This window comes from Arachis hypogaea, chromosome 20 (assembly GCF_003086295.3).
Source record: "Arachis hypogaea cultivar Tifrunner chromosome 20, arahy.Tifrunner.gnm2.J5K5, whole genome shotgun sequence".
NCBI lineage: Eukaryota > Viridiplantae > Streptophyta > Magnoliopsida > Fabales > Fabaceae > Arachis > Arachis hypogaea.
The window spans coordinates 58,991,149-59,006,148 of NC_092055.1; the positions used below are offsets into that span (position 1 = coordinate 58,991,149).

General features: G+C 39.6%; 1 non-coding gene across 1 annotated transcript; it reads right to left on the reverse strand.

Moving 5' to 3' along the window:
• Positions 1-13,489: 13,489 nt before the first annotated feature.
• On the reverse strand, positions 13,490-13,593 carry LOC112787786 (small nucleolar RNA R71). The gene has a single exon (XR_003195178.1). It is a non-coding gene; the product is annotated as a small nucleolar RNA R71 (small nucleolar RNA).
• Between the last annotated feature and the right edge of the window lie 1,407 nt (positions 13,594-15,000).

Here is a 15,000-nt window from a genome sequence, read left to right on the forward strand (position 1 = left end):
GTTTAGTTGTTCATAGCTCTGGGAATGCAAAGCAAAGATGGAGAGTACATTCTGAAAGTTAAACTAGAAGTGCAGAGAAAGTAAAATACAGAGAGTAATTCTAATAATGCCCAAAAGCTCCTTTTTCTAGTTCCAAGCTCTCCCTATTTATACTACTCTTCTGATCTTCTAGTTGGCTCTGCAAGTCTTGGATATGGGCCTTTGGATCTTGAGTTGAAGCAGTTATCTTCTTCAGTGGGCTCAGCTTTACTTGCAGAGAAAGTGTGAAGTAGGCAGGGACTTTAGCTTAGGACGTTAGTGGTGTTAACGTTAAGTGAAAATGTGGGGTTGATAACGTTAGTGACAATCACCTTTTCACTAACGTTCCTAACCCAAAGTTGTCCACGTTAACTTCAACGTTAGTGGCACTAACGTGACCACTAACATTGACCCTTGGCCCTTCGCAAACGTTACTGTGGTTTACCTTTTTCAATAACGTTGAGAGTACCCCTTTCTCCCTACGTTAGAGTTCAGGTTAGAATAGTTAACGTGGCCTTTGACGTAAGCTTGCCAAATCTTCGAGAGCGTTAGTGACACTTACCTTTGTCACTAACGCTTCAGAACGCCCCTACTTCCCATGTTAGAGTTCATGTTAACTTAGTTAACGTGACTTCTAACGTTGTATTGATAGCCATCTCCAACGTTAGTGACAAAGGTGAGTGTCACTAACGTTGGCTCATCATCCCTCTTCTCCACGTTAGCTTCCACGTTAATGTAATTAACGTGGCAACTAACGTGGCTCATAGTGGCTCAATCCAACGTTAGTGACAAAGGTGAATGTCACTAACGTTGGTGATTCTTGCTCCCTCCACGTTAGAGTCCACGTTAACTAGGTTAACGTGGCTTTTAACGTAGCCAATATGGGCTTAGTCCAACGTTAGTGACAAAGGTGTGTGTCACTAACGTTGGCATTATCTTCTTCTTCCACGTTAGAGCTCACATTAACTAAGTTAACGTGGCTCTTAACGTGGCCAATTGCCCCTTTTGGAATGTTAGTGGCACTTACTTTTACCACTAACGTTGGAGTTCTACTTCTCTTCCACGTTAGCTTCAACGTTAACATAGTTAATGTGGCAACTAACATGGGCTATGATGGCTCACGAAGGCGTTATTGGTAATCACTTTTCTCATTAACGTTGCAAGCTAGCCTTCATTCCACGTTAGTGGTCACGTTAGCTAGACTAACGTGGCTGCTAACGTGGTTCTTCCTTGCTTCCTTTATCCTAAAATCAAGCAATAAAGTGCATCAAAGCTCTGATCCAAGTTATGAGATATGCATCATTCAATTTATCCTTTAATTCATGCATAATTCTCATGAAATCATGTAAAATTCACAATGTTTGCTTGAATCAAGATGTAAGTGATTATTTACCCAAAACTTGCTTATTTCCTAAGAAAATGCATGAAACTACCTTAAAACCATAAAGAAAAGGTCAGTGAAACTAGCCAAAATGCCCTGGCATCACACATTCATAGATCAAAGTATTGGTAGGATTAAATGTCACAATATCCATCCAACCCCCAACCTAATCTAATGTGAGAGAGCATTTCTAGCATGATTTCCTCATTCCTCTTCCAAGGTTCAGAGGAAATCCAAGTATGAGTAATTTCTCTTCCGAGATAATTACCCAATTGGATGAAGATCGAAAGCTCTCTAGTAAAATCAAGAGAAAAGAAAGAAGAAGAAGAATAAGAACTACAATTAATCTATTGAATCACAATAGAGCTCTCTAACCCAATGAAAAGAGTTAGTTGATCATTGCTCTACCAAAATTGAAAATAAATAAAGTGCAGAAAAGTAAAGATGAAGATTAATACTAAAATTCAAACTTCAAAGTTCATAAATGGAAAATACAAACTAAAATTTAACTACTACTAAGAAAAGGAAAAGAAGAGAAAAGGAAGAAGAGTGTAGGAGGGGAGGGGTCCGAAGACCCACTCCCCTTGGAGTGTGCCAATTCACAGAAGTTCGAATTGGTCTTCACTCTCTCCCCCTTCCTTCAATTTCCCCCTTTCCCTCTTTTATTCAATGTAGAAACTAAGGCCTTTTTATAGGCTCTCCTAAATTACAAAATAAAATGAAATTAAAAACAAATTACAATGAAATGAAAATTAACTATTCTAGATGCTTCTTGTGGCCTTGATTGGTTGACAATTGTGGGCTTGCTTGCTTGAGCTTTGAAGTGGACTTGAGAGGGAAGTGAATCAAATTGAGGTCCAGGGTGACGTGGCATTATTACTGCCTTTAGCCACACTAACGCTACAAGTGTGGCGTTAGTGCTAAAGTTAGTGTGGCTAACATCACACTTGCTACCCAGTTGGTGTTTTGGGGCTTAAAAGATGCCTCTGGTTTGTACTCCAATTTCATGCCCACTATAGAGTATTATATATCGCTGGAAAGCTCTGAATGTCAGATTTTTAACGCAACTAGAATCACCTCAATTGGACCTCTGTAACTCAAGTTATGCTCCTTTGAAGTGGACAAGGTCGCTGGCATAGTCGCTGACATTATTGGAAAAAGTGAGTGCCAATAGCGTCCGCGTTCAGGGGATTAATATTGCCAGGTTCTGGAGCTCAAACTTAATGTGCACCCCATACTATTATATATTGTTGGAAAGCCCTGGATGTCTACTTTCCAACGCCTTCGAAAGCGCATCATTTGGTGCTCTACAGCTCGAGTTTCACCTCTTGGAACGTGAAAAGGTCTGCTGGCCTTACTACAGGTTGATACCATGTTCATCTTTGCAGTTTCGGGGCAGGTTTTCTCCCTCAAATTTAGTTTCCACCATGTAGTGCCATATATGCTTGGAAAGCTTTGGAATCCTACTTTCCAATGCCACTAAAATCATCTCATTTGGAGTTTTGTGGCTCAAGTTATTCTTGTTTGAAGAAGGCATGGTCAGGCTGCCAGTTGAGATTTTGCCCACGTTAATGCCCACGTTAGTGTAACTAACGTGGCCATTAACGTGGGTCTTCCTTTGCTGTGCTAGCATTATTGGCACTCACTTTTGCCAATAACGCTGCTCCTTCTTCAAAGTTAATGCCATTAAAGTTTCCACTAACGTTCCAAACTTTCCTTCCATCCACGTTAGTGCCCACGTTAGTAGAACTAACGTAGCCACTAACGTGGCTCTTCTCTGCTTCTTTTGGCCTGAAATCAAACAAACAAAGTGCATCAAGGTAACATACAAAATGATCTTTATATACTAAGTGTGCTAATAATACTCAAAATCAAAAATTCACTTAGTGTGATCTATTTTATCATATTTATCTTGTATATTACGTAAAATTCACCTATGCTTGAGATTTTGTTTCATGAAGAGATTTTTCATGCTATTACTCATTTATTGGCAAAATTTGTATGAAAACTAACTAAAACCTACTTAAATAACTATAAAAAAAATAGGCAATGATGCACCCGCATCAGTGTTCAGAGGAAAGAGCGGAAGGGTTTGGGGTAAGGTAAGGAAATGAAGCGCGAGCCCCTGGTCTTTTTGAATTAACGTTCGAAAATTGACCTACGTGGACACACGAGGTTGTGTGCGTACGAACACAGGGACGAAAGAAGGAGGAATGCGCACGCACAGAGGCGTGCGGATGCTACGAACAGAAGATGTAAAGTAGTTTGTGCGGGCGCACAAAGGTGTGTGGACGCACAGAAGAGAGAAAAGGGGTGGGGTGCGATCGCACAAGAGGTGCGGACGCTACGAACAGAGGGATTTGTTCATGCTGTTCAGGCGCACAAGGGGTGAGCACTCGCACGTTTTTTTTTTAAGGTGGCGAAGTGTGCGGATGCACGCAAGGTGTGCGGCCGCACAGAGGGAAAAGAGGGTTGGTGCGCAGACGCACGAAAAATGCGACCGCCACAACCAGAGGAAGTGTTTAGGGTTGTGCGGACGCACAAGGACTAGGAAACAGGGGGCTGTGCGGACGCACATGTCTCTGTTTCTGCAACAAAAATTATGCCTCTAGGGCATCAATCTTGACATCCAAAACAGGTTTTCAAGTCCCAAATCATCACAAAACTCCCAAAACACAGTATTTTACTAAAGTTACTTAGCAAGCATCAAAATAAAACAACCAATTATTCATGAAACAAAAGCTAAAAGAGAGAGGGTTAGAAGGATATTACCATGGTGGGGTGTCTCCCACCTAGCACTTTGGTTTATAGTCCTAAGTTGGACTTGGTGAGGAGATCCTTGTTAGGGCGGCTTATGCTTCCATCCTTTGCCAATTAACATTCCTTTCTGCACCATCCACTACTCTAAAAAGGTTCCAAAGTTGATCATGTGTTTCCAAAATGGCATATTAATTTGGGTCTAAGAAGCTTGTTAGAGAAGTCTTCACTTCTTGAGAAATGGAATCTTCCTTAACCTCTTTTGAATCTTCTTCACCATCACTCAAGTCAAAGATCGGAGGTTGTGTGAAATTCACGTCAACATCTCTTTCCAAATCTAATGGTAGAGGTTCATGAAGGTCATAGAAGGAATTACCCAAGTTGGACAAAAATCTCGAAGGATGGAATCCTCTTGATCAATTTCTACCAATTCTTCATTTATCTCCTTTTGCACTTCATGTTGTGACTTGGTGTCTTCTTCTTGATTTTTCAATTCTTCGCTCACTCCACTCTTTTCACTTGGTTTTGCACCTTCATCCACTCGAATTTCTAGCTTTTGGCATGAACGCAGTGAAGCTAAATAATCCAAAGCTTTTGCTAAAGTGGACATGACTTGCTCTTACTTCTTCCGGAACTCTTGTTGTTCTTGAATAAGCATGAAAAGTACTTCTTATGTGGCTTGATCCATATGTGATGATGAAGGTTGACAGTCAAACTCATGAGGGTAAGGGTTTTGTATGTAGTGAGGTGATGGTGTGTAAGATTGGTAATTATAAAGGTATGTGTTTGGGTTCCATTGGGGTGCATTATGGTGATAATGTGAAAAAGTCATTACGGAAATATAAACAAAAACCTATTAACAAAAGCAAACAAGCAAACAAAAAGTGCTATTTACACTATTAACATATTCACAACAACCAAAAGATATAACACCGTTTGCATCCCCAGCAACGGCGCCAAAAACTTTGATGCGAGCAAATTCATCGGTTAATAATTCCTTCTCGGTAAAGGAGAAATAACCTCGTTGCAAGTATAGCTATCAACCAACTAGTAATGCTCGATCAAAGTTTACAATTTCTAATCTAAATTGAGAGTAATTAAACCTCGGGTCGTTCTCCCTAGGAATGCAAATGAAATGTTTTCTCTTTCGGTTGTGAGGAAAATGGGGGTTTTCAAGCAAGAAATGAAAGATTAAAAGAACTAAGCAATAAAAGAACTAAGGAATGCTCAAAATTGTAATTAATGCAAATAAAGGTAAATAGGATCAAAACTTAGTGATAATGCAAATAAAGAGCCTTGACTTGGGAGTGAGAATCCAAGGAATCCTATCATCGCCATAACCACAACTATGGTAATTATCATGAGTCAATCTCGCCTAGTCAACCCCAACCATCGAGGAGTAAGCCAAGCAAGCATAATTGACCTTAATCTATAAGTCCTAACTAACTTATCAAACTAGTTGATAAAAGGCTAGCTTCAATGGAAACAAGAATCAACTAACTATCCAAGAATTACCACTAAATGTCGGACATTATGACTCTAGTATCCTATTAACTCAAACCACAAGCCAAGGTGAAAAAATCTACTCAAAATCTAGAGTTGGCATTTTCACAACCACCTTGTGTGCATAAAAGTAAAGCATGAGAAATTGTAAAGGAAATTGGAAAACTATAACCAATTATCAACAAAACCAAACATAAACAAGCAATCAAACATAAAGAGAGCATGAAACATAAAATTCATCAATCAAAACTTCAAGAAACACAAAATTGCAATATGAACAAAGTAACTTGAACCAAAAGGAAATGGAAGTAAAAGTGCTTGAATTAAAGAGGAAATTGAGAGTACTTACAATTGATGAAGTAAAATGAATGATCAAAGTTTGCTATAAAATGCTACAATGGAGATTGATAAACCCTAAGAGAGAAAAGCTACACTACTCCTACTCCTACTCCTATGGAAGCTTGCTAATACTAAGAAAACTAAACTAAAACCTAATGCCTTCAAATGTGTTGATATCGCCTTTATATATCCTTCCATTTCAGCCTTCCATCCTTCCAAAATGGCCCAAAAGGTCTCAGAAAATGCAAGTCACGTGTTTCATTAATGAAATCACATTGGGACTTGTGCGGACACACAGACGCGTGTGTCCGCACATGCGGCTGAAAATCGACCTGTACGTACGCACACATGAAAATTTTTGTCTGTGCACGCGCACGTAAGGCTGTGCGTATGCACACTTCGCTGTGTGTGCTTTTCCTTGTTTTCTTCATGTTTTTCTCCCTTGCACATGCTTTCTTCCACTTTTATCCTTCCATTCTTGCCTTCAAGGCCTGAAATCACTCACAAATCACATCACGGTATCGAATGGCACAAAGGTAGGATTAAATTGCTCTATTAAAGCACAAAATTGCATGTTTTTACATTTAAGATCAAACTAGGGATCAAACACAAAAGTATGCTATTTTGGTGCTTAAGTGCAAGTTCATGTGCTGGAATCCATCCAAATTGTGTCAGAATATACCATCAAATATGGACTCATCACAGGTGTTATATCCTAAGAGTTTGGGAGCACTTTATCCTGGGAAAAGTAGCGGGCACCATATTCGATGAGTGTGGCAGACACAATATGCCAAGAGTGTGACGGGTACTATATCCCAAGAGTGTGGAGCATGTCAGAGAGACGATATTCAGGTTAGCTACTAGGTGTGTCGGGTTCTGGAAAAATAACAGACACATGAGCTCTCGGCCACTAGGATAGGCATACATCGTATGCATTTGTATGTTTTGTTTGAGTGTGCATTGCTTTGGTTTGCTTAACTGCTTTATCTCTGCTTATCTTCTACTTGTTGTACTTGCTGTATCTGTTATCCATACTTGTGCTTTCCTTGTTTGTTTTATATGTGTTTGCAATTGAGAGATTCCTCATGCTGGCGGAGGAGACACTGAGAGTAGTTCCATTGATGTTTAGAGCACTGGAAGAAGACAGAAAGTAAAATATTAGGTTGAAGTTAGATTAGAACTTGAATTCTTTAGATAGTTTTACCTAATTTTTGGTTTAGTTTGATCTTAAGTTTAAATCTGAGTTTCGAAGTTCTAGGATTACCTCTGGCTTTCCCGGAACCTTCTATATTAACTATGCGGGCACCTTTAACATAATGAGAACCCCCACGGTCTCATTTCATTCATATATTACTGTTTTTCAAGTGCAGATCAGAAGGCAACTCACTGAGCATTCTGGAAATTCTTTGGGAGCAAAGAACTCTTTTGGGATTTAGAGTTCGTATTCTGTTTATGTACATATTATAAATAGATTCTCCGCCATGTATATATTTTACTTTGTCCCTCTAAGACGCTGACTTGGAGAAAATAGGTGTCACTACGAAAAATTATCAGAATAGCGACTGATTTTAGCGACTGAAAAAATTGGTTACAAATAGCGACCAATTTAGTGACCGATATAGAATTTCTAGGACAAAAAAATTGGTTGCTAAATCGGTCGCTAAATTATATTCAGTGACCAATTTTAGCGACCCACAAAATCGATCACTAATAGCAACCGAATTAGCGACCGATAAGTTTATTATACAACCAGAATAAAGTTGGTCGCTAAATCGGTTGCTATTTTTTATTTTAGTGACTTGAGCAACCAAAACAAGAGAAGAAATCACTTTGGAATTTTCGCTCACAAAATCGGTCGCAATTTTAAATTTAGCGACTGATTTTACAACCAATGGAGAAATAAGGTGAAAATTTGTTTGGTCGCTAATTCGGTCGGTAAGGCAATGGTCACTAAAGCGGTTGCTAATTGTTAAGAAAGCGATCGATTTTAACGACCAACAACATCGGTCACTAATAGCAACCGAATTAGCAACCGATAAATTTATTATACAACCAGAATAAAGTTGGTCACTAAATCGGTTACTATTTTTTAATTTAGCAACTGAATTAGCAACCAAAAAAAGCAAAGTAACATCTTTAGGATTCTTAGTCACAAAATTGGTTGCTATTTTTTAATTTAGCGACAAATTTTGTAACTGATAAAAAAATAGGATAAAAAAATTGTTTGGTCGCCAATTCAGTCACTAAGGTAATGGTTGCTAAATCCGTCGCTAATTTAAAAAAATAATATAATTATAAGAATACCCTTGCAGACCTGATGAGCGGATATTTTATACGCTTTTTGGGGGTATTTTCATATAGTTTTTAGTAGGATCTAGCTACTTTTTAGTATATTTTTATTAGTTTTTATGCAAAAAATACATTTCTGGACTTTACTATGATTTTGTGTCTTTTTGGGTGATTTCAGGTACTTTCTGGCTGAAATTGAGGGACCTGAGCAAAAATCTGATTCAGAGGCTGAAAAAGGACTGCAAATGCTGTTGGATTCTGACCTCCCTGCACTAGAAATGGATTATCTGGAGCTACAGAAGCCCAATTGGCACACTTTCAATTTCGTTGGAAAGTAGACATCCTGGGCTTTCCAGAAATATATAATAGTCCATACTTTTTCCGGGTTGAGATCACGAAAATTGGCGTTTAACGCCAAGTCTCTAGCCTATTCTGGCGTTAAACGCTAGAACTGGCATAAAAACAGGAGTTAAACGCCAGAAACAGACAGCAACCTGGCGTTTAACTCCAAGAAAAGTCTCTACACATGGAAGCTTCAATGCTCAGCCCAAGCACACACCAAGTGGGCCCCGAAGTGGATTTCTGCATTATCTATCTTAGTTTACTCATTTTCTGTAAACCTAGGTCACTAGTTTAGTATAAAAGCTACTTTTAGAGATTTATTTTGTACCTCATGATATTTCACATCTAAATTTTGTATCTTCTACGGCATGAGTCTCTAAACCCCATGGTTGGGGTGAGGAGCTCTGCTGTGTCTCGATGCATTAATTCAATTACTACTATTTCTCATTCAATCACGCTTGTTTCTATTCTAAGATATTCATTCGTACTTCAACATGATGAATGTGATGATCCGTGACACTCATCACCATTCTCAACCTACGAACGCATGTCTGACAACCACTTCCGTTCTACCTTAGATTGAATATATATCTATTAGTTTCCTGGTTCACGAGTTTGACTGCCTCTCCTGACAACAGAGCATTCAAATCCGTGAGATTAGAGTCTTCGTGGTATAAGCTAGAATCAATTGACAGCATTCCTAAGATCCGGAAAGTCTAAACCTTGTCTGTGGTATTCCGAGTAGGATCTGGGAAGGGATGACTGTGATGAACTTCAAACTCATGAATGCTGGGCGCAGTGACAGTGTGCAAAAGGATCAATGGATCCTATTCCAACATTAGTGAGAACCGACAGATGATTAGCCATGTACATAGACCCTTTTCACTGAGAGGACGGCTGGTAGCCATTGACAGCGGTGATCCGCCAACATACAGCTTGCCATGGAAGGAGACCTGCGTGCGTGAAGAAGAAGACAGTAGAAAAGTGACCGAGTCCCCCAAGGGTGTATTGGTAAAGATTTTTTTCAATAAGATCGCGTTGAAAGTATAGCTCTACCAACAACAATCCTCGGGTGTCAAATTTAGAAGAGGGATTTGGTTATCACAAGTTCAACCCCAATAGAAATAACCGAAGTATTCAAACCTCGGGTCGTCTCACAAGGAATGGGCAAACATGTGCTTCAACATTGGTTAGAAATCCGGGGTTGTGAGTTATGAGCATGAAAATAAATGGGAATCTTAACAAGCAAGTAATCTTAAATTGCAACAAATTAATTCAATTAACTAAGCGAAACATGAGCAATTCCAATGAACAAGTAACATTCCACTTAATTCTATTATAAACCAAACAAGTAACTATAACTAAGGCAAATAGTTAAGAAATTTGGTTTTCAAATATGAATAATAAAAGCAACTCTTGGCTAGGCATGGGAATTGGGGTCACCATCCTTGTCTAACAACCATATCTTGACAATTATGAGGAACCAAGCTCATTAAGTCTACTTCCAAAAGTCTTAAGTACGTAATATCTACTCCTAGACTTGAAGTACGTCAAATGGCTTTGATCACAACAACTCATAAGTCCCAACCTACCTGCTAATTAGATTAGTAGTGGGTTGGCATTGATGCCAGGGCATTTTGGCCAGTTTCACTGACCTTTTCTTTACTGTTATGGTTTTAAGGTAGTTTCATGCATTTCCTTAGAAAATAAGCTAGTTTTGGGTAGATATTCACTTACATCTTGATTCAAGCATACATTGTGAACTTTACCTGATTTCATGAGGATTTTGCATGAAATTAATGACAAATTGGATGTGCATTTCCCATGACTTGGACTAGAACTTTGATGCACTTTATTACTTGATTTCAGGACAAAGGAAGCAAGGAAGAACCACGTTAGCAGCCACGTTAGTCTCACTAACGTGACTTCTAACGTAGGAATGGGAGCTAGCTTGCAAAGTTAATGAGAAAAGTAATCGCCAATAATGTCCTCGAAGCCATCATAGCCCACGTTAAGAGTCATATTAACTATGTTAACGTGAACTCTAACGTGAAGGAAAGAAAATGGAGCCAACGTTAGTGACACTTACCTTTGTCACTAACGTTGGGCCAAGCTCATAAGTGGCCACGTTAGTTGCCACGTTAACTTAGTTAACGTGGCTTCTAACGTTAAGAAGAAAAAGAGAAGCCAACGCTAGTGACATTCACCTTTGTCACTAACGTTGGCCAAGCCTCCACAAGCCACGTTAACTTCCACGTTAACTTAGTTAACGTGGAAGCCAACGTGGAGAAAGTATATGATCACCAACGTTAGTGACACCTAACTTTATCACTAACGTTGGAATGAACCACACAAGCCACAATGAGCCACGTTAACTCCCACGTTAACTTAGTTAACGTGGAAGCTAACGTGAAGAAGAGAGATGATGAGCCAACGTTAGTGACATTCACCTTTGTCACTAACGTTGGAGATGGCTAGCATTGCTACGTTAGAGGCCACGTTAACCTAGTTAACGTGGACTCTAACGTGGGAGATAGGGGCACATTGAAACGTTAGTGACAAAGGTAAGTGTTACTAACGTTCTCGAAGGTTGGCAAGCTAACGTTAAGAGCCACGTTAACTAAGTTAACGTGGACTCTAACGTAAGAAAGGGGGAGGCTTCTCAACATTATTGGGAAAGGTAAGTCCCAATAACGTGTGCGAAGGACCAAGAGGCAACGTTAGTGGCAACGTTTGTGCCACTAACGTTGAGGTTAATGTGGCTCTAACTTGGGTAAGGAACGTTAGTGAAAAAGGTGATTGTCACTAACGTTCTCAAACCCACATTTTCACTTAACGTTAACACCACTAACGTCCTGAGCTAAAGTCCCTGCGCACTTCACACTTTCTCTCTGCAAGTAAAGCTAAGCCCAATGAAGAAGATAACTGCTTCAAACTCAAGATCCAAAGGCCCATACCCAAGACTTGGAGAGCCAACTAGAAGATCAAAAGAGTAGTATATATAGGAGTAGCTTTGAATTGATAAAGAGGGGAGGATTGGAAATTGGGAGAACTACTCTCTGTATTTTACCATTCTCTGCACTTCTAGTTTTGTTTTCATCATGTATTCTCCATCTTTGCTTTTATTTTCCAGAGCTATGAACAACTAAACCCCCTTTCATTGGGTTAGGGAGCTCTGTTGTAATTTGATGGATCAATACTAGTTTTCATTATTCTTCTTCTATCTGTTTTCTTGATTTTACTTGAAAGCTTTCGATCTTCATCCAATTGAATAGTTATCTTGGAAAAGAAGCTATTTAAACTTGGATCTCTTCTGAACCTTGAAAGAGGAATGAAGAGATCATGCTAGAAATGCTTTCTCATGCTGGACCAAATTGGGTTTGGTTGGATATGTGACTATAATCCTCTCAATACTTGATTTGGGAAATGCATGTGGTATAATCAGTGACCATACTTCATCTCTTCTCATGAGCAATTAACCAAGGAATTGGTTATTGATCAAGATTTGAGAGATTGAATTACAAGGATATGTAATTCGATCACTTAAGATTTCCAAGGAGATCAATAAATGCATTGATTGAGGAAGAGATGAAAATGAAATTGATCCGGAGAATGCAACATCTCCTGAACCCAATGAACTCCCCATTTCTGATCTTACCCATTCTCTTTAATTTCTGTCATTTACTTTTATGAGCAATTACCCCATTCCCATTTACAATTCTGCAAGTTGCTTTCCGTCATTTACTTTCAGCTCTTTATTTCTAGCATTTACTTCTTCTGTTATTTACCTTCCCGCCATTTTATTTTCTACAATTCTCAACTCAAATACTGATTTGCTCAACTAGAACATTCCTCTAATTAAAGTTGCTTGATCAATCAATCTCTGTGGGATTCGACCTCACTCTATTGTGAGTTTTTACTTGACGACGAATTCGGTACACTTGCCGAAGGAAATTTGTCACGAGACAAGTTTTTCGTGCATCAAGTTTAATGCGCCGTTGCCGGGGATTGATTGTGCATCAACAATGATTAAATTGGAAGATAACTAGATTGAGAATTTTTGTTTTGTTTGATTTAATTTTTTGTTTGAGTAATTTACTTTCAGTTTTAGTTAATTTCTTCCCTTCCCCCTACTTTTTCGTTTCTTTTTGTTATTTACAATTCAGTTCACTAACCCACTAACTGTTTGATATATTGCATCACTCACACTAACAGTAATTCTAACAGAATACTTTCTGCATTTATTTTCCTTGCTTGTGCTTTGTTGGTTGTATGACAGGGAGAAGAAGCGGGGCTTTAACTTCCTTTGATTCTGAACCTGAGAGAACCTTTTTTAGATTAAGGAGGGAAGCAAGAGGAAAAAGAGTGGTTGGTGCTGAGGAAGAGGAGGAATACTTTGAACCAAACATTGAAGAAAACATGGAAGACCATCGTGAGGAAGAGGCTCACAACCATGGCGGAGGAGGTCGAGCAAATCATGCTGGGGAGGATAGAAGAGTTTTGGGCTCTTACATCAATCAAAACCCAGAAAACTGTGGAAGTAGCATTCAAAATCTAACCATCCATGCCAACAATTTTGAACTAAAACCACAGCTCATCACCCTTGTTCAGAACAACTGTTCGTTCGGAGGAAGTGTCCAAGAAGACCCCAATCAACATCTAACCACCTTCCTGAGAATTTGTGACACAGTGAAGTCTAATGGTGTTCATCCTGACGCCTATAGACTACTTCTATTTCCATTCTCACTCAAGGATAAGGCAGCCAAATGGCTGGAGTCTTTCCCGAAGGAGAGCTTGACAACTTGGGAAGATGTAGTGAACAAATTCTTAGCAAGATTCTACCCCCCTCAATGAATCAATAGGCTGAGAGCTGAGGTCCAAACTTTCAGGCAACAAGATGGTGAGACTCTTTATGAAGCATGGGAGAGGTTTAAGGACCTGACAAGGAGGTGTCCACCTGACATGTTCAACGAATGGGTGCAGCTGCACATTTTCTATGAAGGCCTGTCATATGAATCAAAGAAGGCCGTAGACCATTCATCCGGATGATCTTTGAACAAGAAGAAGACCATTGAGGAAGCCATAGATGTCATTGAAACAGTAGCAGAGAATGACTATTTCTATGCTTCTGAAAGAGGCAACACTAGAGGAGTAATGGAGCTAAACAATGTAGATGCTCTGCTGGCCCAAAACAAGCTCATTACCCAGCAGCTGGCTGACCTCACCAAGAAGATGGAGAGGAACCAAGTAGCAGCAATCACTACTTCATCAACAACCCAAGAAGGAGTGAATGAAGAAGCAGAGGGTAGTCAGGAGCAAGCCAACTACATTGGGAATTCACCTAGGCAAAACCATGATCCATACTCTAAGACCTATAACCCTGGATGGAGGAATCACCCAAACTTTGGGTGGGAAAATCAACAAGACCAAGGCCTAGATCAAAGACGTTCAAATCCCAACAACAATGCAGCCCACCAACATTTCACATCTAGACCATATCAGCACCCACATAACCAACCCTCTAAAAACCTTTACCAAGGCCAAAATAACCCTCCTCATCCTTCCACCTCTAATCCCCATCTACCATCATTTGATGACAGACTCTCAAGGATTGAGAATCTACTTGAAGGCATAGGCAAAGAGATTCAAGACAGTAAAGCATTCCGAGAAGAAGTGATGTCCAATATGCAGAATCAGGATGCTGCCATCAAGAAACTTGAAACACAAATTGGCTACTTGTTCAAGCAAATCCCCAGCCACAACCTTCGCAGCAATATTACTTCAACCTAAAGGGAGGAATGTCAGGCTATCACCCTTCAGAGTGGGAAGGAACTGAAGGAAACCCCCCAGAAACCACAAGAAAATGACTCAAATAAAGAGGAAGAAGAGCAGGATGAAGCTCGAGTTCCCACTTTGAGTTCACTAAAAGGGGAAGGAGTGCTGAAACCAGATGTCCCAAGAGTCCCATACCCTCAGCAATTAAAGAAGAAGGGGGACGACAACCAGTTTTCGAGATTTTTGGAAATCTTCAAGAAACTGCAAATCAACATACCCTTTGCTGAACCGATAGAACAAATGCCACTCTATGCCAAGTTCTTAAAGGAGCTCATGACTAAGAAGAGAAGCTGGAAGAACAACGAGACTGTGATATTAACTGAAGAATGTAGTGCTATCATTCAGCACAAACTGCCCCAGAAATTGAAGGATCCCGGGAGTTTTCAGATTCCTTGTATTATAGGGGAAATCATAGTGGAGAAGGCTCTTTGTGACTTAGGAGCTAGCATCAATTTGATGTCAGTGGCTATGATGAGGAAGATGAAAATCGAGGAGGCTAAAACAATAAAAATGGCTTTACAACTGGCAGACCGATC